General features: G+C 40.4%; 24 non-coding genes across 24 annotated transcripts; 19 read left to right on the forward strand and 5 right to left on the reverse strand.

Moving 5' to 3' along the window:
• Positions 1–590: 590 nt before the first annotated feature.
• On the forward strand, positions 591–664 carry trnat-ugu (transfer RNA threonine (anticodon UGU)). The gene has a single exon. It is a non-coding gene; the product is annotated as a tRNA-Thr (tRNA).
• Positions 665–913: 249 nt separating this feature from the next.
• Positions 914–986, reverse strand: trnar-ucg (transfer RNA arginine (anticodon UCG)). Its single transcript has one exon. It is a non-coding gene; the product is annotated as a tRNA-Arg (tRNA).
• Positions 987–1,797: 811 nt separating this feature from the next.
• trnat-ugu (transfer RNA threonine (anticodon UGU)) lies at positions 1,798–1,871 on the forward strand. Its single transcript has one exon. It is a non-coding gene; the product is annotated as a tRNA-Thr (tRNA).
• A 235-nt stretch (positions 1,872–2,106) lies between these two features.
• On the forward strand, positions 2,107–2,181 carry trnat-agu (transfer RNA threonine (anticodon AGU)). The gene has a single exon. It is a non-coding gene; the product is annotated as a tRNA-Thr (tRNA).
• A 455-nt stretch (positions 2,182–2,636) lies between these two features.
• Positions 2,637–2,710, forward strand: trnat-ugu (transfer RNA threonine (anticodon UGU)). Its single transcript has one exon. It is a non-coding gene; the product is annotated as a tRNA-Thr (tRNA).
• Positions 2,711–2,959: 249 nt separating this feature from the next.
• trnar-ucg (transfer RNA arginine (anticodon UCG)) lies at positions 2,960–3,032 on the reverse strand. The gene has a single exon. It is a non-coding gene; the product is annotated as a tRNA-Arg (tRNA).
• Positions 3,033–3,148: 116 nt separating this feature from the next.
• Positions 3,149–3,222, forward strand: trnat-cgu (transfer RNA threonine (anticodon CGU)). Its single transcript has one exon. It is a non-coding gene; the product is annotated as a tRNA-Thr (tRNA).
• A 235-nt stretch (positions 3,223–3,457) lies between these two features.
• Positions 3,458–3,531, forward strand: trnat-agu (transfer RNA threonine (anticodon AGU)). Its single transcript has one exon. It is a non-coding gene; the product is annotated as a tRNA-Thr (tRNA).
• A 457-nt stretch (positions 3,532–3,988) lies between these two features.
• On the forward strand, positions 3,989–4,062 carry trnat-ugu (transfer RNA threonine (anticodon UGU)). Its single transcript has one exon. It is a non-coding gene; the product is annotated as a tRNA-Thr (tRNA).
• A 251-nt stretch (positions 4,063–4,313) lies between these two features.
• On the reverse strand, positions 4,314–4,386 carry trnar-ucg (transfer RNA arginine (anticodon UCG)). The gene has a single exon. It is a non-coding gene; the product is annotated as a tRNA-Arg (tRNA).
• Positions 4,387–4,819: 433 nt separating this feature from the next.
• On the forward strand, positions 4,820–4,893 carry trnat-agu (transfer RNA threonine (anticodon AGU)). The gene has a single exon. It is a non-coding gene; the product is annotated as a tRNA-Thr (tRNA).
• Positions 4,894–5,204: 311 nt separating this feature from the next.
• trnat-cgu (transfer RNA threonine (anticodon CGU)) lies at positions 5,205–5,278 on the forward strand. Its single transcript has one exon. It is a non-coding gene; the product is annotated as a tRNA-Thr (tRNA).
• A 235-nt stretch (positions 5,279–5,513) lies between these two features.
• trnat-agu (transfer RNA threonine (anticodon AGU)) lies at positions 5,514–5,587 on the forward strand. The gene has a single exon. It is a non-coding gene; the product is annotated as a tRNA-Thr (tRNA).
• A 458-nt stretch (positions 5,588–6,045) lies between these two features.
• trnat-ugu (transfer RNA threonine (anticodon UGU)) lies at positions 6,046–6,119 on the forward strand. The gene has a single exon. It is a non-coding gene; the product is annotated as a tRNA-Thr (tRNA).
• Positions 6,120–6,368: 249 nt separating this feature from the next.
• Positions 6,369–6,441, reverse strand: trnar-ucg (transfer RNA arginine (anticodon UCG)). Its single transcript has one exon. It is a non-coding gene; the product is annotated as a tRNA-Arg (tRNA).
• Positions 6,442–6,558: 117 nt separating this feature from the next.
• On the forward strand, positions 6,559–6,632 carry trnat-cgu (transfer RNA threonine (anticodon CGU)). Its single transcript has one exon. It is a non-coding gene; the product is annotated as a tRNA-Thr (tRNA).
• Positions 6,633–6,868: 236 nt separating this feature from the next.
• trnat-agu (transfer RNA threonine (anticodon AGU)) lies at positions 6,869–6,943 on the forward strand. The gene has a single exon. It is a non-coding gene; the product is annotated as a tRNA-Thr (tRNA).
• Positions 6,944–7,399: 456 nt separating this feature from the next.
• trnat-ugu (transfer RNA threonine (anticodon UGU)) lies at positions 7,400–7,473 on the forward strand. The gene has a single exon. It is a non-coding gene; the product is annotated as a tRNA-Thr (tRNA).
• Positions 7,474–7,722: 249 nt separating this feature from the next.
• trnar-ucg (transfer RNA arginine (anticodon UCG)) lies at positions 7,723–7,795 on the reverse strand. Its single transcript has one exon. It is a non-coding gene; the product is annotated as a tRNA-Arg (tRNA).
• A 433-nt stretch (positions 7,796–8,228) lies between these two features.
• trnat-agu (transfer RNA threonine (anticodon AGU)) lies at positions 8,229–8,302 on the forward strand. The gene has a single exon. It is a non-coding gene; the product is annotated as a tRNA-Thr (tRNA).
• A 310-nt stretch (positions 8,303–8,612) lies between these two features.
• trnat-cgu (transfer RNA threonine (anticodon CGU)) lies at positions 8,613–8,686 on the forward strand. Its single transcript has one exon. It is a non-coding gene; the product is annotated as a tRNA-Thr (tRNA).
• A 231-nt stretch (positions 8,687–8,917) lies between these two features.
• trnat-agu (transfer RNA threonine (anticodon AGU)) lies at positions 8,918–8,991 on the forward strand. The gene has a single exon. It is a non-coding gene; the product is annotated as a tRNA-Thr (tRNA).
• A 1,059-nt stretch (positions 8,992–10,050) lies between these two features.
• trnat-ugu (transfer RNA threonine (anticodon UGU)) lies at positions 10,051–10,124 on the forward strand. The gene has a single exon. It is a non-coding gene; the product is annotated as a tRNA-Thr (tRNA).
• Positions 10,125–16,241: 6,117 nt separating this feature from the next.
• On the forward strand, positions 16,242–16,315 carry trnat-ugu (transfer RNA threonine (anticodon UGU)). The gene has a single exon. It is a non-coding gene; the product is annotated as a tRNA-Thr (tRNA).
• Positions 16,316–25,512: the final 9,197 nt, after the last annotated feature.

Below are 25,512 nucleotides of genomic sequence, written 5' to 3' on the forward strand. Positions count from 1 at the left end.
GTCTGAATTCATTCACAATACGCTAAGTGCCGAAATTTTACCTTTCTTTCATGGTTGTTTAAGTAGGCGCTGTGGCTTAGCTGGTTAAAAGCGCCTGTCTAGTAAACAGGAGATCATGGGTTCAAGTCCCAGCAGTGCCTTTCCAACTTCTGTTGTTGTCTGTGAACATTCTAGAATTGAGGTTGCATTAAGCACCATCAAAGGATTCAAATTAGTCTTCTGATCCCAAGTCTGCCAGCATATCAATGCCTAATCTTGAAATGATTCAAATCCTCACTCTTGTGAACTGAAGTTCATAAAAGTTGGTAAATGCGCTTTTTGACTTAACAGGACATCCTGGGTTCAAGTCAGTGCCTTTCCGCAAGTGGGTCTCTTACGTAAACATTTCAAAACCAAGAATACACTGAAAAACAGCTTGAGCACTCAATCTCATGGTCTTCAGTCACACGCCTTATACGTTAGACCACACAGTCATGGGTGTCTTTTATTTCCTAACTTGTGAAGTAACGGGATCATTTGTCAGAATGTTGTTCACAATACGCCAAGTGCCCAAATTTTACCTTTCTTTCATGGTTGGTTTAGAAAATGTAGGCGCTGTGGCTTAGCTGGTCAAAGCACCTGTCTTGTAAACAGGAGATCCTGGGTTCAAATCCCAGCAGTGCCTTTCGACCTTCTATTATCATCTGTGAACATTCTAAAATTGAGATTGTACTGAGAGCCATCAAGGGAGTTAAATCTTCTGATCTCAAGTCAGACCGCATATTGATGCCTAATCATGAGATGATTCCAATCGTCCCTCCTGTCAACTGAAGTCCATATAAGCTGATCATTGTGCTTCTTGCCTCCACAGGACATCCTGGGTTCAAATCCCACATTCTGTTCTGTAAATATTCAAAAGCCAAGCATGATCAACCAACCACGAAGGGATTTGAACCCTCAATCTTCTGATCCGAAGTCAGACGCCTTATCCATTAGGCCACGTGGTCATGTATGGAGTTTGTTTTCTAGATTGTGAAGGAGCAGGATAACTTATCTGACTGTTTTTTTTAGATATGCCAAGTGCCCAGATTTTAGCTTCCTTTCATGGTCACATCTGAAAGTGTAGGCGCTGTGGCTTAGCTGGTCAAAGTGCCTATCTCATAAACAGGAGATCCTAGATTCAAATCCCAGCAGTGCCTTTCCACATTTGGGTCTCTTACATAAACATTTCAAAACCAAGAATACACTGAAAAACCACAAAGCAGCTTGAGCACTCAGTCCCATGGTCCGCACTCAAGTGCCTTATAGGTTAGCCACACAGTCATGGCTGGTTTTATTTCTTAACTTGTGTGAAGGAGCAGGATCATTTGTCTTAATGTCATTCACAAAACGCCAAGTGCCGAAATTTTACCTTTCTTCATGGTTTGTTTAGAAAATGTAAGGCGCTGTGGCTTAGCTGGTTAAAAGCCTGTCTAGTAAACAGGAGATCTGGGTTCAAGTCCCAGCAGTGCCTTTCCACCTCCTGTTGTTGTTTGTAAAACATTCTGGAATTGAGGTTGCATTAAGCACCATCAAAGGGATTCAAACGCTTTAGTCTTCCGATCCCAAGTCTGACAGCATGACGGTGTCTTATCATAAAATGATTCAAATCTTCACCACGAAGGGACTTGAACCCTCAGTCAGACGTTATCCATTAGGCCACGTGGTCATGTGGAGTTTGTTTTCTAGATTGTGAAGGAGCATAACTTATCTGACTTTCTTTAGAAATGCCAAGTGCCCAGATTTTAGCTTCCTTTCATGGTCACATCTGAATGTGTAGGCGCTGTGGCTTAGCTGGTCAAAGTGCCTGTCTTGTAAACAGGAGATCCTGGGTTCGAATCCCAGCAGTGCCTTCCACATTAGGGTCTCTTACGTAAACATTTCAAAACCAAGAATACACTGACAAAGCAGCTTGAGCACTCAATCTCACGGTCCGCAGTAATATAACCTTATACGTTAGACCACACAGTCATGGGTGTTTTTATTTCCTAACTTGTGAGGGAGCAGGATCATTTGTCTGAATGTCATTCACAATACGCCAAGTGCCGAAATTTTACCTTTCTTTCATGGTTTGTTTTAGAAAATGTAGGCGCTGTGGCTTAGCTGGTTAAAAGCACCTGTCTAGTAAACAGGAGATCCTGGGTTCAAGTCCCAGCAGTGCCTTTCCACCTCCTGTTGTTGTTTGTGAACATTCTAGAATTGAGGTTGCATTAAGCACCATCAAGGGATTCAAACGCTTAGTCTTCTGATCCCAAGTCTGACAGCGTATCGATGCCTAATCTTGAAATGATTCAAATCCTCACTCTTGTGAACTGAAGTTCATGAAAGTTGGTCAATGCGCTTTTTGACTTAACAGGACATCCTGGGTTCAAGTCAGTGCCTTTCCGCAAGTGGGTCTCTTACGTAAACATTTCAAAACCAAGAATACACTGAGAAAAACAGCTTGAGCACTCAATCTCATGGTCTTCAGTCACACGCCTTATACGTTAGACCACACAGTCATGGGTGTCTTTTATTTCCTAACTTGTGAAGTAACGGGATCATTTGTCAGAATGTTGTTCACAATACGCCAAGTGCCCAAATTTTACCTTTCTTTCATGGTTGGTTTAGAAAACGTAGGTGCTGTGGCTTAGCTGGTCAAAGCACCTGTCTTGTAAACAGGAGATCCTGGGTTCAAATCCCAGCAGTGCCTTTTGACCTTCTATTATCATCTGTGAACATTCTAAAATTGAGATTGTACTGAGAGCCATCAAGGGAGTTAAATCTTCTGATCTCAAGTCAGACCGCATATTGATGCCTAATCATGAGATGATTCCAATCGTCCCTCCTGTCAACTGAAGTCCATTTAAGCTCATCATTGTGCTTCTTGCCTCCACAGGACATCCTGGGTTACAATCCCACATTCTGTTCTGTAAATATTCAAAAGCCAAGCATGATCAACCAACCACGAAGGGATTTGAACCCTCAATCTTCTGATCCGAAGTCAGACGCCTTATCCATTAGGCCACGTGGTCATGTATGGAGTTTGTTTTCTAGATTGTGAAGGAGCAGGATAACTTATCTGACTGTTTTTTAGATATGCCAAGTGCCCAGATTTTAGCTTCCTTTCATGGTCACATCTGAATGTGTAGGCGCTGTGGCTTAGCTGGTCAAAGTGCCTGTCTCGTAAACAGGAGATCCTGGGTTCGAATCCCAGCAGTGCCTTCCACATTAGAGTCTCTTACGTAAACATTTCAAAAACCAAGAATACACTGACAAAGCAGCTTGAGCACTCAACTCACGGTCCGCAGTAATATAACCTTATACGTTAGACCACACAGTCATGGGTGTCTTTTATTTCCTAACTTGTGAAGGAGCAGGATCATTTGTCTGAATGTCATTCACAATACGCCAAGTGCCGAAATTTTACCTTTCTTTCATGGTTTGTTTAGAAAATGTAGGCGCTGTGGCTTAGCTGGTTAAAGCACCTGTCTAGTAAACAGGAGATCCTGGGTTCAAGTCCCAGCAGTGCCTTTCCAACTCCTGTTGTTGTTTGTGAACATTCTAGAATTGAGGTTGCATTAAGCACCATCAAGGGATTCAAACGACTTAGTCTTCCTGATCCCAAGTCTGACAGCGTATCGATGCCTAATCTTGAAATGATTCAAATCCTCATTCTTGTGAACTGAAGTTCATGAAAGTTGGTCAATGCGCTTTTTGACTTAACAGGACATCCTGGGTTCAAGTCAGTGCCTTTCCGCAAGTGGGTCTCTTACGTAAACATTTCAAAACCAAGAATACACTGAGAAAAACAGCTTGAGCACTCAATCTCATGGTCTTCAGTCACACGCCTTATACGTTAGACCACACAGTCATGGGTGTCTTTTATTTCCTAACTTGTGAAGTAACGGGATCATTTGTCAGAATGTTGTTCACAATACGCCAAGTGCCCAAATTTTACCTTTCTTTCATGGTTGGTTTAGAAAACGTAGGTGCTGTGGCTTAGCTGGTCAAAGCACCTGTCTTGTAAACAGGAGATCCTGGGTTCAAATCCCAGCAGTGCCTTTTGACCTTCTATTATCATCTGTGAACATTCTAAAAATTGAGATTGTACTGAGAGCCATCAAGGGAGTTAAATCTTCTTGATCTCAAGTCAGACCGCATATTGATGCCTAATCATGAGATGATTCCAATCGTCCCTCCTGTCAACTGAAGTCCATATAAGCTGATCATTGTGCTTCTTGCCTCCACAGGACATCCTGGGTTCAAATCCCACATTCTGTTCTGTAAATATTCAAAAGCCAAGCATGATCAACCAACCACGAAGGGATTTGAACCCTCAATCTTCTGATCCGAAGTCAGACGCCTTATCCATTAGGCCACGTGGTCATGTATGGAGTTTGTTTTCTAGATTGTGAAGGAGCAGGATAACTTATCTGACTGTTTTTTTAGATATGCCAAGTGCCCAGATTTTAGCTTCCTTTCATGGTCACATCTGAAAGTGTAGGCGCTGTGGCTTAGCTGGTCAAAGTGCCTATCTCATAAACAGGAGATCCTAGATTCAAATCCCAGCAGTGCCTTTCCACATTTGGGTCTCTTACGTAAACATTTCAAAACCAAGAATACACTGAAAAACCACAAAGCAGCTTGAGCACTCAGTCCCATGGTCCGCACTCAAGTGCCTTATAGGTTAGGCCACACAGTCATGGCTGTGTTTTATTTCTTAACTTGTGAAGGAGCAGGATCATTTGTCTTAATGTCATTCACAAAACGCCAAGTGCCGAAATTTTACCTTTCTTTCATGGTTTGTTTAGAAAATGTAGGCGCTGTGGCTTAGCTGGTTAAAGCACCTGTCTAGTAAACAGGAGATCCTGGGTTCAAGTCCCAGCAGTGCCTTTCCACCTCCTGTTGTTGTTTGTAAACATTCTGGAATTGAGGTTGCATTAAGTACCATCAAGGGATTCAAACGCTTAGTCTTCCGATCCCAAGTCTGACAGCATGACGATGTCTTATCATAAAATGATTCAAATCTTCAACCACGAAGGGACTTGAACCCTCAGTCAGACGCCTTATCCATTAGGCCACGTGGTCATGTATGGAGTTTGTTTTCTAGATTGTGAAGGAGCAGGATAACTTATCTGACTTTTCTTTAGAAATGCCAAGTGCCCAGATTTTAGCTTCCTTTCATGGTCACATCTGAATGTGTAGGCGCTGTGGCTTAGCTGGTCAAAGTGCCTGTCTCGTAAACAGGAGATCCTGGGTTCGAATCCCAGCAGTGCCTTCCCACATTAGGGTCTCTTACGTAAACATTTCAAAACCAAGAATACACTGACAAAGCAGCTTGAGCACTCAACTCACGGTCCGCAGTAATATAACCTTATACATTAGACCACACAGTCATGGGTGTCTTTTATTTCCTAACTTGTGAGGGAGCAGGATCATTTGTCTGAATGTCATTCACAATACGCCAAGTGCCGAAATTTTACCTTTCTTTCATGGTTCGTTTAGAAAATGTAGGCGCTGTGGCTTAGCTGGTTAAAGCACCTGTCTAGTAAACAGGAGATCCTGGGTTCAAGTCCCAGCAGTGCCTTTCCAACTCCTGTTGTTGTTTGTGAACATTCTAGAATTGAGGTTGCATTAAGCACCATCAAGGGATTCAAAACGATTAGTCTTCTGATCCCAAGTCTGACAGCGTATTGATGCCTAATCTTGAAATGATTTCAAATCCTCACTCTTGTGAACTGAAGTTCATAAAAGTTGGTCAATGCACTTTTTGACTTAACAGGACATCCTGGGTTCAAGTCAGTGCCTTTCCGCAAGTGGGTCTCTTACGTAAACATTTCAAAACCAAGAATACACTGAGAAAAACAGCTTGAGCACTCAATCTCATGGTCTTCAGTCACACGCCTTATACGTTAGACCACACAGTCATGGGTGTCTTTTATTTCCTAACTTGTGAAGTAACGGGATCATTTGTCAGAATGTTGTTCACAATACGCCAAGTGCCCCAAATTTTACCTTTCTTTCATGGTTGGTTTAGAAAACGTAGGCGCTGTGGCTTAGCTGGTCAAAGCACCTGTCTTGTAAACAGGAGATCCTGGGTTCAAATCCCAGCAGTGCCTTTTGACCTTCTATTATCATCTGTGAACATTCTAAAATTGAGATTGTACTGAGAGCCATCAAGGGAGTTAAATCTTCTGATCTCAAGTCAGACCGCATATTGATGCCTAATCATGAGATGATTCCAATCGTCCCTCCTGTCAACTGAAGTCCATATAAGCTGATCATTGTGCTTCTTGCCTCCACAGGATATCCTGGGTTCAAATCCCACATTCTGTTCTGTAAATATTCAAAAGCCAAGCATGATCAACCAACCACGAAGGGATTTGAACCCTCAATCTTCTGATCCGAAGTCAGACGCCTTATCCATTAGGCCACATGGTCATGTATGGAGTTTGTTTTCTAGATTGTGAAGGAGCAGGATAACTTATCTGACTGTTTTTTTAGATATGCCAAGTGCCCAGATTTTAGCTTCCTTTCATGGTCACATCTGAATGTGTAGGCGCTGTGGCTTAGCTGGTCAAAGTGCCTGTCTCGTAAACAGGAGATCCTGGGTTCGAATCCCAGCAGTGCCTTCTCACATTAGAGTCTCTTACGTAAACATTTCAAAACCAAGAATACACTGACAAAGCAGCTTGAGCACTCAACTCACGGTCCGCAGTAATATAACCTTATACGTTAGACCACACAGTCATGGGTGTCTTTTATTTCCTAACTTGTGAGGGAGCAGGATCATTTGTCTGAATGTCATTCACAATACGCCAAGTGCCGAAATTTTTACCTTTCTTTCATGGTTCGTTTAGAAAATGTAGGCGCTGTGGCTTAGCTGGTTAAAGCACCTGTCTAGTAAAACAGGAGATCCTGGGTTCAAGTCCCAGCAGTGCCTTTCCAACTCCTGTTGTTGTTTGTGAACATTCTAGAATTGAGGTTGCATTAAGCACCATCAAGGGATTCAAACACTTAGTCTTCTGATCCCAAGTCTGACAGCGTATCGATGCCTAATCTTGAAATGATTCAAATCCTCATTCTTGTGAACTGAAGTTCATGAAAGTTTGGTCAATGCGCTTTTTGACTTAACAGGACATCCTGGGTTCAAGTCAGTGCCTTTCCGCAAGTGGGTCTCTTACGTAAACATTTCAAAACCAAGAATGACACTGAAAAAACAGCTTGAGCACTCAATCTCATGGTCTTCAGTCACACGCCTTATACGTTAGACCACACAGTCATGGGTGTCTTTTATTTCCTAACTTGTGAAGTAACGGGATCATTTGTCAGAATGTTGTTCACAATACGCCAAGTGCCCAAATTTTACCTTTCTTTCATGGTTGGTTTAGAAAACATAGGCGCTGTGGCTTAGCTGGTCAAAGCACCTGTCTTGTAAACAGGAGATCCTGGGTTCAAATCCCAGCAGTGCCTTTTGACCTTCTATTATCATCTGTGAACATTCTAAAATTGAGATTGTACTGAGAGCCATCAAGGGAGTTAAATCTTCTGATCTCAAGTCAGACCGCATATTGATGCCTAATCATGAGATGATTCCAATCGTCCCTCCTGTCAACTGAAGTCCATATAAGCTGATCATTGTGCTTCTTGCCTCCACAGGACATCCTGGGTTCAAATCCCACATTCTGTTCTGTAAATATTCAAAAGCCAAGCATGATCAACCAACCACGAAGGGATTTGAACCCTCAATCTTCTGATCCGAAGTCAGACGCCTTATCCATTAGGCCACGTGGTCATGTATGGAGTTTGTTTTCTAGATTGTGAAGGAGCAGGATAACTTATCTGACTGTTTTTTTAGATATGCCAAGTGCCCAGATTTTAGCTTCCTTTCATGGTCACATCTGAAAGTGTAGGCGCTGTGGCTTAGCTGGTCAAAGTGCCTGTCTCATAAACAGGAGATCCTAGATTCAAATCCCAGCAGTGCCTTTCCACATTTGGGTCTCTTACATAAACATTTCAAAACCAAGAATACACTGAAAAACCACAAAGCAGCTTGAGCACTCAGTCCCATGGTCCGCACTGAAGTGACTTATAGGTTAGGCCACACAGTCATGGCTGTGTTTTATTTCTTAACTTGTGAAGGAGCAGGATCATTTGTCTTAATGTCATTCACAAAACGCCAAGTGCCGAAATTTTACCTTTCTTTCATGGTTTGTTTAGAAAATGTAGGCGCTGTGGCTTAGCTGGTTAAAGCACCTGTCTAGTAAACAGGAGATCCTGGGTTCAAGTCCCAGCAGTGCCTTTCCACCTCCTGTTGTTGTTTGTAAACATTCTGGAATTGAGGTTGCATTAAGCACCATCAAGGGATTCAAACGCTTAGTCTTCTGATCCCAAGTCTGACAGCATGACATGTCTAATCATAAAATGATTCAAATCTTCAACCACGAAGGGACTTGAACCCTCAGTCAGACGCCTTATCCATTAGGCCACGTGGTCATGTATGGAGTTTGTTTTCTAGATTGTGAAGGAGCAGGATAACTTATCTGACTCTTCTTTAGAAATGCCAAGTGCCCAGATTTTAGCTTCCTTTCATGGTCACATCTGAATGTGTAGGCGCTGTGGCTTAGCTGGTCAAAGTGCCTGTCTCGTAAACAGGAGATCCTGGGTTCGAATCCCAGCAGTGCCTTCCCACATTAGGGTCTCTTACGTAAACATTTCAAAACCAAGAATACACTGACAAAGCAGCTTGAGCACTCAACTCACGGTCCGCAGTAATATAACCTTATACATTAGACCACACAGTCATGGGTGTCTTTTATTTCCTAACTTGTGAAGGAGCAGGATCATTTGTCTGAATGTCATTCACAATACGCCAAGTGCCGAAATTTTACCTTTCTTTCATGGTTTAGAGAATGTAGGCGCTGTGGCTTAGCTGGTTAAAGCACCTGTCTAGTAAACAGGAGATCCTGGGTTCAAGTCCCAGCAGTGCCTTTCCAACTCCTGTTGTTGTTTGTGAACATTCTAGAATTGAGGTTGCATTAAGCACCATCAAGGGATTCAAACGATTAGTCTTCTGATCCCAAGTCTGACAGCGTATTGATGCCTAATCTTGAAATGATTCAAATCCTCACTCTTGTGAACTGAAGTTCATAAAAGTTGGTCAATGCACTTTTTGACTTAACAGGACATCCTGGGTTCAAGTCAGTGCCTTTCCGCAAGTGGGTCTCTTATGTAAACATTTCAAATGTACGAATACACTGAGAAAAACAGCTTGAGCACTCAATCTCATGGTCTTCAGTCACACGCCTTATACGTTAGACCACACAGTCATGGGTGTCTTTTATTTCCTAACTTGTGAAGGACTGGGATCATTTGTCTGAATGTTGTTCACAATACGCCAAGTGCCCAAATTTTACCTTTCTTTCATGGTTGGGTTAGAAAATGTAGGCGCTGTGGCTTAGCTGGTCAAAGCACCTGTCTCGTATACATGAGATCCTGTATTCAAATCCCAGCAGTGCCTTTCCGCATTCTGTTGTTGTCTGTGAACATTCTAAAATTGAGGTTGTATTAAGGACCATCAAGGGATTCAAAGGCTCAGTCTTCTGATCCTGTGTCTGGGTTCAAATCCCAGCAGTGCCTTTCCACATTCTGATATCTTCTGTAAATATTCTAAAAGCAAACATGCACTGATAGCCACAAAATAATTTGAACCCTTACTCTTCTTACCCAAAATCCATGTTAGGTGGTCAAAACACCTGTTTACTTAAAAGGACATCCTGAGTTCAAATCCGAGCAGTGCCTTTTCACATTCTCTTTCTCTGTGGGTAACATCAAAACAATCAAACATAATCTGATTACCACAAAAGTGGGTCAAAGCCTGATTCTTTTCACCTCAAGTCATATTCCATATGTATTAGGCCACGTGGTCATCGAAGTGCTATAATGGTGTAATTTTTAATGTGCTGCATGATTTGAAAAACTGGACCGCGTTAACGTCGTAACCAATAACGGGTTTTCATCTGCGTGCATGTGCGTAAAATACAAATGCAAGGTGCTGTGGCTTAGCTGGTCAAAGCACCTGTCTTGTAAACAGGAGACCTAGGGTTCAAATCCCAGCAGTGCCTTTCTGCCTTCTGTTGTTGTCTGTGAACATTCTAAAATTGTGGTTGTATTAAGGACCATCAAGGGATTCAAACGCTCAGTCTTCTGATCCCAAGTCTGACAGTGTATCGATGCCTAATCATGAAATGATTCAAATCCTCACTCTTGTGAATTGAAGTTCATAAAAGCTAATCAGTGCGCTTTTTGACTTAAGGGAGTTCAATTTTCTGATCTCAAGTCAGACAGCATATTGATGCCTAACCCTATAATGCCAAATGTGTCAAATTTGATACAAGCATTTCTGAGACCTATTGCATCACCATATGGTAAAAACTTCACTCAAAAGCCTATTGGATCTAATCTGGCACTTGTCTTTAACCCCCTGGTGGATATCTTTATCACTACAACAATTAAAACACAGTACATGGGACAAATCAAGATGGCTACCTTCAGACAGTTCCCAAATCACTGAATCAAAGTAAAGAAAATTGCAATTTTTTACAATTTTCCAGTGACATTTTCTTTGAAATTTTTAGTAATATTTCAACATGAACACTTAATCTGTTGAAGCAAGTTATGATTACATATTTTTTTGCATTTTAGTATGTAGTAAAATTGTGTATAATATTTGTGTTCAAATTTGATACTACAGGTAAAAAGTGGAATTTGGTAGTAAATTCCTCAATTGTCCTTATCTTGCTTTTCTAGGTGCAATATGCATTATATTGATGATTGTGTATCTTAACAATGTTTTTATCAATCAGTTACATAAATTGCAGATTGAAATGTTATATTTACAACAAATAATTGCATTAGAAAATTGACCCAGAATCACGGTGCTGAGCGACTCGATAGGACCCTTCAACTAAACACCTGGCTCAGTTCTGTCTGCAGATCACACCTCATCAACTTCATTGACAATTTCAATCTGTTTTGGGACCGCCCCTCACACTACCGGGCAGACGGTCTGCACCTAAATAGACGCGGAAGCCGTCTGTTTAAAAACTACATGGTCTACGCTGTCCACAACCTGATCAGCGTGCCCGCCATGGTACCCGCACATGAATGACTATTTACCCCTACACGCCCCCGCCCAACTGCCTCTTCTTCAGATTGTTCAACGCACTGCTGGTCTGAGATTAGCGCCACCTCCCTGTCGCTGCAAAAACAGCACCAAATTAAACAACCCCTCACACACACACAGCAAAACTCAAGTAAACAATCAGTTTTCCCCATTAGCTCTAATAATTACTGTTAGAAGTCAGAAATATAAGTACACCACTCATGAAGTAGTATCCCAAAACATGCATCAAAGCAAACCAGATTACATTCCCGGCATAAATCCAAAAAACCTGATTGAGATTAAAACAAATAGTCGCCCATTATTGGCAATTCCAAATCAATCTCTCGGCTTCGCCCTCCTGAACTGCAGATCCATGCAAAACAAAGCCCATATTCTAAACCACACCTTTACTACTCATAATTTGGATCTTCTATTCCTTACTGAAACTTGGCTTAGCCCAGATGATTTTTCCCCTTTCCATGATCTCTGTCCATCGTACTGTAGTTTTTTAAATACTCCAAGGTCCTCCGGCCGTGGAGGCGGCCTAGCTACAGTTTTTAAAGACTGTCTTAAATGCAAACCAGTACTGATTGATCCCTACAAATCTTTTGAAGTGCAACTTTTTAAACTGCAACTCACAGTGCCTATCCTATGTGCACTTATCTACAGACCTCCTAAATTTCATAAAGATTTTATTCAAGAATTTTCCGACGTATTGTCCTTCATGTCTTCTTGTAGTGACAGACTTCTTGTTTTAGGTGATTTTAATATTCACATTTGCTGCCCCTCAAAACCTTTAGTAAAAGACTTTGTAATGACGGCTGAAAGTTTCAACCTAACCCAACTTATACAAACACCCACTCATGAAAAAGGACACATTTTGGACCTTGTTTATTTTTCAGGCTTCACTATCTCAAATCTAGATATTTTTGACTGTGGTGTATCAGATCACTTTATGATCACTTTTGAATGCCTGCTAACATGCCCCATAATTAAACCCTTACCTCATAGCTCTACCCGATTGATCCGCTCTTCCACAGCACCACGTTTCTCTGAATTGTTCACTGCCCATCAGCAGTTTGGGGCCCCTGAGGGCCCAATTGCCTGCGGAAACACAGAAGACCTAACAAACTATTTCAACTCCCTATGCTCAGAAATTCTGGACTCTGTTGCCCCCAAAAAACCCAGAAGACCCAAAGTTAAAAGTACATTAACACCGTGGCTAAATGACTCTACTCGCACACTTAGACAAATGTGTAGAAAAGCAGAAAGAACATGGAAAAAGGACAAACTTCACGTATCTTATGAAATATTTAAATCGTCACTAAAGTGCTACCAGAAAGCGGTACAGTCTGCGAAAAGTGAATATTTTTCCAACATCATCGAATCAAATGCTCATAAACCTCAAATCCTTTTCCAAACTCTAAACTCCCTATTACATCCTCAGTCTTCACATCCCTGCCTCACCACCTCAGTGGACTGCTGTGAGCTGTTCAAGGACTTCTTTATGAATAAAATAACTAACATTAGAGCACAGATTATTCGTCCCCCAACCCCCCCCAAATCATGCCCCATGCTACCCCACCACCTCGCTGAATTCAGGCAAGTGTCTCTCCCTGAACTAACTGAGGCACTTGCACACCTCAAACCCACGAGCTGCTACCTGGACATTTTACCTGCTGCCCTCTTTAAAGACGTATTTCCCTGTACCCACCCAAGCATCTTAGCCATCATAAATTCATCTCTACGTAGTGGTGCTGTTCCTACATTCCTTAAAAAATCTATTGTGCATCCGCTTATCAAAAAGGCAAATTTTGGACACTGAAGATGTATCAAACTACAGGCCCATATCCAAATTACCATTCATGGCAAAAATTTTGGAAAAAATTTGTGTTTAATCAGGTTTCAGCTCATGTTAACACTCTACATATCCTTGACAAGTTCCAGTCTGGTTTTCGCAAGCATCATAGTACTGAATCTGCTCTGGTAAAGGTCTACAATGACATCCTTCTCACGCTTGATTCCGGATCCTCAGTTGTATTAATTTTATTGGACTTAAGTGCAGCCTTTGACACAGTTGACCACCAGATCCTCCTAAAACGCCTGCAGCATACGGTTGGCTTGCAGGGCTCAGTCATAAAATGGTTCTCATCATATCTGTCAGGAAGATCCTTTGCAGTCAAAGTCGGTGAGAGAGTGTCTGCTTCTGCTCCTGTCACGTGCGGCCTGCCCCAAGGGTCCATCTTAGCGCCTCTTTTATTTTCTTTATACATGCTCCCCCTGGGTTCAATCCTAGAAAAACATCAGATTAAGTACCACCTTTATGCTGACGACACCCAGCTCTATCTTCCTGTTTCCCCAAAAAACGTCTCATCCTTTGTTACCCTCCATACCTGCCTTGCGGAAATAAAAAACTGGATGTCCTTTAACTTTCTTCAGCTAAACGAAAATAAGACTGAAGTTATCCTATTTGGACCAAACACTGACACCCTCACATCTGACCTTGGACCTCTTGCCACAAATTTGCACGGTTCAGCAAAGAACCTTGGTGTTTTTATGGACTCTCTTTTAAACTTTGACAAACAGATCGCAAATGTTGTTAAAACTAGCTTTTTTCAACTCAGACAAATTGCCAAATTAAAACCAATCCTATCATTCAATAACTTTGAAACAATCATTCACGCCTTTGTAACAAATAGACTGGACTATTGTAATGCACTATATTCAGGCCTCCCACAATCCTCCATCAACAGGTCACAGTTAATTCAAAATGCTGCTGCCAGACGCTCACCGGTTCCAAAAAGAGAGACCATATTACACCCATCCTCGCCCAACTCCACTGGTCACCTGTTAAATACAGAATTGATTTTAAAATTGTATTATTTGTTTTTAAATCACTTAACTCACTTGCGCCACAATACATCACTGATCTTTTAACCCCCCACAGCCTCTCGGTCTCTCAGGTCAAACTCGCTCAACCTCCTGTCCGTCCCACCATCCCGCCTCAAAACCAGGGGAGGCCGAGCCTTCTCTGTTGTTGCCCCCAAGCTTTGGAATTCCCTCCCTCTTCCCCTGAGATCTTGCTCCTCCCTGTCTCACTTTAAAACCCTCCTAAAAACACATTTTTTCAAGATGGCATTTAATAGCCCATGAGCTCTATTTTAAACTATTATTTTTATGCATCAAGTAACTCGTCTATGTAATATTTTATATTTGTGTTAGTGTTTTCATTATGTTGTGTTTCATGCTGTAAAGCACTTTGGTGCAACTTGTTATGGTTGTTTTTAAATGTGCTATATAAATAAAATGACTTGACTTGACTTGACTAAACGGTACAGTGATGATGTTCTGTGGGTCACTGATGGCAATTCAAGCGATATAGAGGAGTTGATGTTTGCAGATGATTAAGTGTTGGATAAAAATTGGACCCCTAATGCAGATTATGATGAAGAGAACTCTAGTACTGGTAGTAGCAATGAGGACGATAAAACCCTTGATGATGGGCTTGAAGAGGAAGATCTTACTATGTCACAGGCAACAAAACAGTGGCAGAAGCAAAGTGAAAAGAGAAATGAAGGGAAAGACACATACAGAGGCTGACTTTGATAACAGTGATGACCAGATTAGCACAGAAGAAGGAGGTCTAACAGTAACACAGGCCATAAAGAACACATAAATCTGCAAAGAAAAAAATGAAAATGAAGGAGTAGAAGTGGAGAAAGGCAGAACTTGACCCTCCAGATCAGGGGTGTCAAACTCAAATTCACAGAGGCCAAAATTAAAAACTGGGACTAAGTTCTGGGCCAAACTAAATATTTATTGGAAAATGTCAACAGCATCTGTATGTTTTCTCTTCTTTGGAGATCTGTAAAGTTAAACCTTTTCTTATTAAACTAAATGTTTATAATATTTTTGCTTAAACATTGAATCCAGAACAGGTATAATATAAAATAATTACAACATTTTACATAAATAATGTCTCTATAGCCTATTTGTAGCCAGCAGGCCAGCTACATATTTGATATGATCTCGCTGGCCAAATGTAATTATATTGTGGGCCAAATTTGGCCCCTGGGCCTGAGTCTGACATGTCTGCTCTAGATGTTGTTGTTGATTTGTTCAGAGTGCAGTTGAAGGTATTGAAGAAAGGTGTGAGTTTAGCAGTAGCAGTTTAAAAAAATAAGAGGCAGATGTTCTTGTTATATTATATTATATATTCGATATTATATAATACAAGAAAAAGTGACAGGAAAAGGAATCAGTATGAAAAAATAAGAGGCCAATGTTCTTTAAAGCCTTAGCTGCTGTTTTCATGCTTACCTCTGTTCATAATAAAAGAGTAAAGAAGAAAGAGACCTAAAGAAGATGATGTTTTTTCTGTATTGCCAGATACATGTAATGCCGGATGTATCATTTATGATACAAATGGAAAAAACAATATGCAAATAATTTTTTGTAATTTTTTAAAATTATTTTGTGAAAAGGCCCCATAAAGGTTCCCGATTCAAAAAATCTGAATTTTCTGTCCATTATTTCTGGAGTCATGCATTACAGGGCCAATCACGAGATGATTCCAATCCTCCCTCTTGTCAACTGAAGTCCATATAAGCTGGTCATTCTACTTGTTGACTCAACAGGAGATCCTGGGTTCAAATCACAGTGCCTTTTCACATTCTGATATCTTCTGTAAATATTCTAAAAGCAAGCATGCACTGATAGCCACAGAAGGATTTGAACCCTCTCTCTTCCTACCCAAAATCCATGTTAGGTGGTTGTAACGCCTGTCTACTTAAAAGGACATCCTCAGTTCAAATCCCAGCAGTGCTTTTTCACGTTTTGTTTCTCTGTGAGTAACCATCAAAACAATCAAACATAATCTGATTACCACAAAAGTGGGTCAAGGCCTGATTCTTCTCACCTCAAGTCATATTCCATATGTATTAGGTCACGTGGTCATCGAAGTGCTATAATGGTGTAATTTTAAATGTGCTGCATGATTTGAATAACTGGAGTGCGTTAACGTCGTAACCAATAATGGGTTTTCATCTGTGTGCATGTGCGTCAAGCACAAACCCGAGGTGCTGTGGCTTAGTTGATCAAAGCACCTGTCTTGTAAACAGGAGATCCTGGGTTCAAATCCCAGCAGTGCCTTTTCACATTCTGTTCTGTAAATATTCAAAAGTCAAGCACAACCAGCTAACCACAAAGGGATATGAACCCTCAAACCTCAGATCTGAAGTCAGACGCCTTATCCATTAGGTCACAGATAGATTTTGTTTTGTCTTGTGAAGGAGCAGGACAACTTGCCTGTTATTAACATATGCCAAGTGTCCAGATTTGAGCTTTCTTTCATGGTCACCTCAAAAACTGAAGGTGCAAAGACAAAACAAAACAACACACAAAAAAACAACAAAAAACTAACAAACAAACAAACAAAACTAGTAGCTTTAAGCCAGCACTTTGTATTCCCATACTCAGACTTTCCTATTTACCCACACTTTAATGATTGGCTGCAAGTGCTTGGGTTTAGATGGTCTTCAGACATGTGTGAATGAAACAAAACACAACTCCAGGTATGTTTTTGCAGAGGTAACAACATTTTAGCATGGCTCCAATCTCACAAGTCATTTTTATGTAATATAGGACCTTTAAACTCACTGCGCTTTTAAGTTATTTCATCAGTCTCTCTGTCTGTAGCACCAGACAGCAAGTCGTAAGTTGCACAGAACAGTAAGTTGTAAGTTCTTATTGATTCTGACCCCGGGCACCCCACTCATTGAGTCAGGCCCACAAATTCAGTGATTTTACAGTGGAGAAAGATTGCATTTTAGATAAAGACTGCTGCGGAGCGCTCATACCCTCCGACTGGCACTGATAAAAAGCAACGTGCTAGTAAACACACTGCCGATCTCTATCTTCTCACTGAATTAGAGGCTCAAATGCCCCCAACACAAACAGATTGCATTCACAGTGGGTCAGGAATAGGAACATTTGGCTTCAGGCTTGGCATAAGAGTTGAATCTAATCACAATAGTGAGTTAAAGGCACTGGGCCTGATTTTTACTGCCTTAGATATGTGAAAAACAGAACTAGTACATTTTAAACAGTTGCAGTGGTCCACTCTTACTAATCATCTGTGTTGGGAATAACACCATGTAAGCATAAGAGTAATCTGGCTAATTCTTTTGGTCGATCTCGTAACGCTGTTATAGTTACTTAGAATATAACGTGAGATGTTACTTCTAAGTTAAATTAAGCAGTTTCATCATCATTGGGCATCTGCTTTTCTCTCTCTGTGGTCACTGGTGAGTGGGAGTCAGGGAGAGAAAAAAGATAAAGCAGAGGTGGTACATGTGTGCTGTATACAGGCTGTATACCAAAACAGGAATCACCCATAGCGATGAGCCAGGCAAGCTCAAAGATAACGTTTTGAGGTTGGAAGTATTAACGCTACTTTTCACTAACTGAAATAAAAAAGGAAAAATGGATATTAACACTGATGCACACTGTGTCCTGGAACAAACACATTATCCACGGCCATTTCAAGCAACTCAAACCTCATGAAGCATCTTTCATCATCAACAAAGGTTTAAACAGGTACCAGCCTGTGTAAGAAAGTGATTCAGATGATGATGAGGAGGAGATCACTTTCACAAATCTCAATGAAGCTTTGCAAGCACCTGATGATGAAGATGATGATGCTGTAATCACTTTGCCTCCTCATCAGAGATGTGCATCACACACCCTGAACTTAATATCATGTACATTGATAAGTGTGTGCTGTCTAACGCACAAACAAAAGCAGTATATAAAAGTGCCACAGCAAAATGTGGATGATATTATTTCCAAAAAGCTCCTTGTCCCCGCCTCCAAAAGGTGGAATTCATTTCACAAGGCTCTGGTTTGAATGTGTATTGTGAAATATGAATATTTATTGTAAATATGTGAAATGTCCATTGTTGAATTGAATACCATTTCCTCAGTTTGCCTTATCAGCCATTAAAAGTGGACGTCATTTGCTGAAAGACCTACCTGAGGTCATGATAAGAACTAATTTGAATAATTAGAAAATAATTAATTAATAATACAAAAAAAAATCTTTCTAAATATTATATGTTGATTCTGCATCACTTATTCACCATTTCAGGCGATCTGAAGCAGATTTGCAGAGGTGCTTGAAAGTGAGGAGGCAGTCTCGGCTGCACTAACTCTTCCAAGGTCTGCATTGCAAGTATGGAGTCCTTGAAAGCGTTTCCTCTTATCAAGAAAATGGCATTGCTCTACAATGCCACCACTCCCGCTAGTGCACCTGCAGGCTCCAGCAGAGAGACTGTTTAGTGTGGGAAAGCTGGTCTTTACCCCCGAGCCAAACATGCTCTAAGATCCAAGAGTCGAAAAACTGCTTCTGTTACTCTACAATCAGTGGTTCAGTTCTAGTTCAGAGTTTATTAAAGAAGACTGCAGTGTAATTCATATTTGTATCATATATTTGTTTGCCTTTATTATTATTATTATTATTATTATTATTATTATTATTATTATTATTATTGCAAAGTTTATTTGATTTCTTTTAACATTTATACTTTACTATATTGCTTGTTTTATATTAGTGCGGTGGTTGCGGTGTTTTGTTACAATTGAGTTATTAATATAAATAGATTTAACGTATCATATTTTACTCCTCTCTCTGTTCCTCGATTTCACTATAAAAGACATTAGTGCATTGGAAAAAATCTGCATAAATACCAAAACTATGATACTTTCTATGGTATGACATAATCACCATTTAAGTTTTAGTATAAATTTCAGTATTTTTTATTATTTTTTTTATATATATATCTTGCTGTATTGGAACAAAAAAAAAAAAAAAAAACACAATAGTTACTTTGTCGGATACCTAATTACTTATTAACTAAACTAACTTTTGGGAGAAGTAATTTGTAACAATAACTAATTACTTTTTTTTTTTTTTTTTTTTGGTTTTAACCTTCTCAGGCTCAAATTAAATTTTAGTAACAGGAAAAAATCTGATAATTTTGGAAAATGATCATATGGGGCAGTAATATACAATCCTGACTTTTTTTTGAGACAGACCTTCACATCCAGTGTGTTCTGGGATGTTGCAGGTTTGCAACATTGGTCCTGTGTGGTAAATTAACACTGAAGACTGAAAATGATATGAACGCTAACTTTATGTGTAAACCACTTTTCATAACAATGAAAACAAAAAGCACAGTGTAACAGCTTTACACTGACAGAACAACATCACTTTTTCGTGTGGTTCTCCAAGAAACTATTTTTATTCTTTGTAAACAACAAAAGTATTTTGCACTTCTGACAGACCGTTTGTGTGTAGTCATTCTTGCACAGTCTGCATCGTCCAGGTTTATCAGCATGGATGAGAAAAAAGGCTCCTGAGTAAAAAAAAAAGCTAATAAAATATGGATTTGGAGTAAGTACGTAATTGGCATTTAGCTGTTGCAAATCTGCAACGCTTGCCTGGAGAGGGTTAATGCAACATGCCTAACATTGTTAATCTGTGAGCGATTTCCATGTCACCCAACCTGTTCTCTGTGTCTAGGTGGGTTTCCTCTGGCCACTCCAGTGTTCTAGCCTGATTCAGCAGCCGGTTTCACTTCGTGGACACCGTCTGACCTTGCAGCATTACAACTTGTTCACTCAACAGTAGGCGGATACTTTTTTTTTTTTTTACAAATTGCTGCTATTTGGTCATGATGTATGTAATGCGCCGCTAACGGGGCTAACTGGTATATTAAGCTTTTCCCAAATCCTGTAGGAAGAAGGACAATATCATCTTTCCCCTTGAAAAAATTCACCAAACATTCTCTTTGTTCTAGCTTTAAATCCTCGATCTCAGGAATCGTTGACAACACTGAACATATGGGTCTTCGCTGATTGGCTGGTGCCTGAACTCGCACTTCTGGGGTTTTTGCGAATCGTCTAGTGTTTTTGATTCCTGACCTAGTCGCTGGAGAGAAATGAAATTGAGCGGAGGCACTAGGGAGTGACAGTCTGGCTACTGGTTTCCCCTATGAACCCAAAACATACACAAAAGCTCAAATCTTCCAGCTAAAGTCGACTTTTTAGTTTAGTTGTGTTCTGTTTCAATTAGAACACATTCAGAAATAGATTAATAATTAATACAACACTGTGGAACCTTTCAGGCAACGCAGTAACATCTCCAGGAAGACAAGTAGGTGATGGACACTTCACCATAGAAAAGTGGAGTGTAGCGTAGTGTACATTTAAAGAGCCTTTTCCCTGGAGGTGCGCGTTAGCATGCCGTATAAAACACTTACTGCTGCTGTATGAATATGGATAAGACATTTTCCCTTGGGGTCTCTGTAGTAAAGTAAGAGAAACTGTCCCTTTACTAATCCAATTTAAGCACACGTCTTCCACAAATCTTAACACATTCAGAGAACCAGAGCGCACACGAGTTGTCAGTAACACACTTTTGGCATAACCCAGTTATACAGCAGTGATGCATTGGTTTATTAAGTTTCAGGCTGTTTTATGGATATTTCCCTGCTCTATTTTAAGACGGTATTGTCTTTCTCTCCACTTTACAACTGCAATGGCCTCATTTAGCAGTGTGGAACTATGAGAGTTCTATGTGATGTTCATATCAGCCAATTAACTCCTCGTTCTACTGAAAATGTTAACAGTACGAATGTGGGAAAAATATGACATTCTATCGCATTCACGATTTAGTGTTCTCATTTTGTGTGTCCTTAAAAGAATAAATATTTAAATAGGTGGAAAACTTAACTTCAGCAGGAGTTAGACCTGGCATTGGGCTTCTCAGGGATGCATTGGCAAGATTTAGACTAGAACTATTAAAGGGCTTGTCCCTGATTTTGTACTGATGTATTTTTGTATTAAGGCAAAATGTGTACAGACACCAGTTTGGATTGTAACTTAAATATGTGTCAACAACAAACAGGGAAACCCATCATCTGTCTTTGTGAAAGAAATCACATGCTAACTTTATGCTTGAGGTTGTCTTATGTTTAGTTAGAATCACTGCAGAACATTTAGTGTCTAGAATCCAGAATACACATTCTTCTATACTTGACGAAGATGTGAGTCTGATCACCGGTGATTGACAGGCGGATTAGCCAATCAGGGACCATCTGTATCAGAAAAAAATAAAGGAAAAACTGTCACGGAGTGAAAAACATGGCAGATTTCTGCAGAATTAATGAGCGAAGCACGACACTCAAATCTGACTGGACGGTCTAGTTTGACGGGGCGCGACAGGGCGCAGGGACCAGACTGATATCAATCTATGTAAACAATACAGACATATCAGTCTGGATTTTCCAGGCAACAACCAATAATTAAACCGGCAATAGCTCAGTTTGTAGAGCATTTGTCCACTGATTGAAAGGTTGGTGGTTTGAATCCTGCTCTTGACTTAAAACATCAGATGTTGAGCTGTCGGATGTACTGAAACACAGATTGACAGATCTAGCTCCCACAGATGAACGCTGTTGTCATCTTGCCTTTGGCAAGACACTTAACCCACCTCAACCCGAGTGTCTGTGTACATTGGTGTGTGACTGGGTGAGTGTTTCCTTGTTGTAAAGCACTTTGAGTGCCTTAAAGGTGGGAAAGCGCAATAAAAATGTGACCATTTTACCATAAATACTTAAAAAAAACACAGTAGCAGGTGGATGTCACTGACATGTTAAAGACTTTACAAATGAGGTGAATACTTGACCCAAGCACATTTCAGTCTTTATAGAGCGGTGTCTTTGTGACTGAATGGTCCTGTGTCCCAACAGGCCAGGTCCTCAAACCTTTATGGTGATCTATGGAATCATCTTCAAGCCTTAATCTGAACACTTTTCTCTGCAGCACTGAGAGCTGCACCTGGTCTGGTCTGGAAAGGGAGGCAGCTCACTTTTTGTTTTATATATTTATTTAAGAGGGACAACTGGAGCCAACCTCACTGTTTGGGTTGTTTTGAAACAACATCCTGCCTCAACATATTAAGTGCTACAATCAGGAATCAGGATCAATCAGCAATCAGGAAACTCGGCTTTAGTCTCTGAAAGTTATGAAAAGTGTGATGTGATTCCAGCACACAGATTAATGCTGTTGTTGTGTCCATGGTCCAGACACTTAACCCATTTCACCCCCTTTGTCTGTGTGTACTGTGTGTGTGTGTGTGTGTGTGTGTGTGTGTGTGTGTGTGTGCGCGCGTGTGGTTCTTTGATGTAAGCACTGTGAGTGCCTTGAAGGTGGAAAAGTGCTTTATAAAAATGTGACCATTTACCATTTAGTTCTGTTTTTCACATTTTTAAGACAGTAAAGATCAGGTACAGCGCCTTAAATGTCAACACAAAAATATGGTCGCTGAAAAAAATCAAACGTTATATCCAGTTTCTTTTATGAAGAAACTGAGCAGTTTGACGTTCTTACTAGAGAAAGTTGTAGAGAAAAGGGCCAAAGGTGAGATAGTCCTGTGCTGCATGGACAATATCCATTTCTGTAAACTCATAAATCTTTCAAGGATCTAGATGTTGTGCAAGTGAAGACAGCACATACACCAGGAGCAGAGCTGTTCATTCACCACTTTAGAATGGATTTTACATCATATCTTTGTTATTGGAGGAGGGTTCTGCAGCCTGTTTGTCTATTCCACAGTGTGGCTTTAATGATGCTGTACTTGTACATTAAAACATGAAACAGAGTTAGTTTCTTCTAAATGGTTTTAAGTTATTCCTCACTTACCTTGTGCATTGAGAGCATTGGGAAAAGACATGTTTTGCACAAATACATGGGAAAAGAAATCTTAAAGTTGTATATCTTAATGGGGACACGCACATGCAGTGTTGGGAAGGTGACTTTTAAAATGTATTCCCTTACAGATTACAGATTGCATACACAAAAATGTAGTTTGTAATGAAATCCATTAAATTACTTAAAGTGAGTAATGTAATCTGAATACTTTGGATTACTTGATTTGCTGTAGAGAAGCAAAGACGAGGAAATCTTCACATAAGAAGTTTTGTCTGATAAAAGAAAATAAAAAGCCCAGATTTTACTGAACCATATTAAAAATATTATTGATAGAAGAGGATTAGACACGGTCCACACTGCATGGTTTAGTCCTGTTAAATCCTGTTTTAGACCTGGTTTAGACCTGGTTTTAGTCCTGGTTTAGTCCTGGTTTAGACCTGGTTTTAGACCTGGTTTTAGTCCTGGTTTAGTCCTGTTTAGACCTGGTTTAAACCTAGTTTAGACCTGGTTTAGACCTGGTTTTAGACCTGGTTTAGTGTCTGTCAATGAGTGGAATTACGGAAAAATAAATAAAAGGGGGATATAGCCCAAAATGTAAAAACAGGAAAATACCGCCGTGTAATCCATTAATTTCAACAAAGTAACTGTAATCCAATTACCACTCACTGAAACAGTAACTGTAACTGAATACAGTTACTCATAAATTGTACTCTGATTACGTAACTCCAGTACATGTAATCCATTACTCCCCCAACACTGCGCACATGGCACCATACATCTCACAGATACAGGACAGATCTGTGGAGAGGTGACCTCACTCACAAACATAGATATTAAACTCATTTAGTCTTCTTATATACTTTAACTTCTTGGATTATTTTTAAAGAGAATACAGTAGAGTATATTTACCTTGTTGATATATTTCTGCTGCTGCATCTTCAGAACTGTCCTGGTGTTGGTGGTGACGTGTCGTATATCAGCTATTGTTACTTCCTGTAGGCGTGGTCAGTCCCAGGTGTGTGACAGGAGGAATGCTCCATCATTCCGTTAAAAGGAAGACGGACGGAAACATCAGGAAGACTTGCCAGAAGACAAAAACACAAAGCAGAGCAGGGAAACCTAAAATCCACACTGTAAAAGAAATAACCACATAGGAGGGTTTCAGTCACGAGATCACGATGATGTGCGAATTTCAGGTGGAGGGCAGGAAGTGAAGACAAACACGACAAACACGGCTCTGGAGAACACAGATATGGAGAAGAGTTCTTATTGTCAGGATTTAGAGCCAGTAGCGAGGCAAAAGTACGAGCAGTTAGTCGACAAATATATTGGGCGTGACCCTGATCTTATTGAAAATGAGAGAATTTTCAACCGAAGTAAAAGATTTGCCGACAATCGAGGCAGAGGAGATCACGAACTATTTAGCTCTTCAGACATCGTTCTACACCAGACAACAGATGAAGGTGTACAAAAGTTTGGAGGCATAGAACTTTTTTTGTCAGTGGATGGGTCCTCAACCTTGGTGCAAAACGCCTAAATGTTGATTATGGTTTGGTCTTGGCCGGGGTGAGTGTTTCTCTTATTTTATGTGTATAGACGTTATGGGAAAAACTGCAGTGTATCGACAGTGACCTCAATCTGAACTATTTAATGTCAACAAACGTTGTTAGCCGTTAGTCATTAATGATTTGTTTATGTTTAGGTAAACCACAAAAAAACAATTTAGCTTTGTAACAAACCTTTGTCAAAGTGGTCACTGCAGACATGAGCATTAGCGAATTTTGCTCCTCCGACCGCAAACAGGTTTGTAATCCGCTTTTTACGCCGTTGTTCTGTCAGCTTTTCCCATTTCTGACCTTTGTGGACGACTATCTTCGGTACTTCGGTAAAAAATCGCTTTTCCTTCTCTAGGTTAGAACGATTGGCACAGCGGTAAACTACACAACGCATCGGCATTTTCCTCCAGTCAGTTCACTTCCTGCCCTCCATCTGATTTTGCGTGCTGACAAACGTAGCCCTGTGACGTCAGGTGAAACCCAGATATTCTGGATTAGAACAGCTACCCACGCCCACAGGAAGTAACAACAGCTGACCACGCCCACAGGAAGTAACAACAGCTGATATACGGCACGTCACCACCAACACCGGGGACAGTTCTGAAGATGCAGCAGCAGAAACATGTCAACAAGGTAAATACACTTGACTATATTGTAAAGAACCCAACCAGTTAAATGTAAGTATTATTGAGAGAGAAAAAAACAAACAAAACTGAATTACTACAGTGGTCATCGAGGGCCAAACACATTGTAACTGCCTTATGCTTCTCAGTTAGAGAAAACAGCTTCAAGTACAGAAAAGATGCAAATCCACAAACTCAAACACAAGTTTAAACGAGGTACAAACAAAGAACATGGTGCAAATGAAATAAATAAATAAATAAAGCACTGTAAGAAACAAAGACAAATGTATCATCACCAAATGTGCAGCAAATAGAGAAACGATGCAAAGCACAAAACGATGAAAACCAAGAAAACATTGAAAAATGAAAAACGTTGCATAAAGAGTCACCACAACAG

Source organism: Boleophthalmus pectinirostris, unplaced genomic scaffold, assembly GCF_026225935.1.
Source record: "Boleophthalmus pectinirostris isolate CB_2022bp ecotype Guang Dong unplaced genomic scaffold, ASM2622593v1 HiC_scaffold_14, whole genome shotgun sequence".
NCBI lineage: Eukaryota > Metazoa > Chordata > Actinopteri > Gobiiformes > Gobiidae > Boleophthalmus > Boleophthalmus pectinirostris.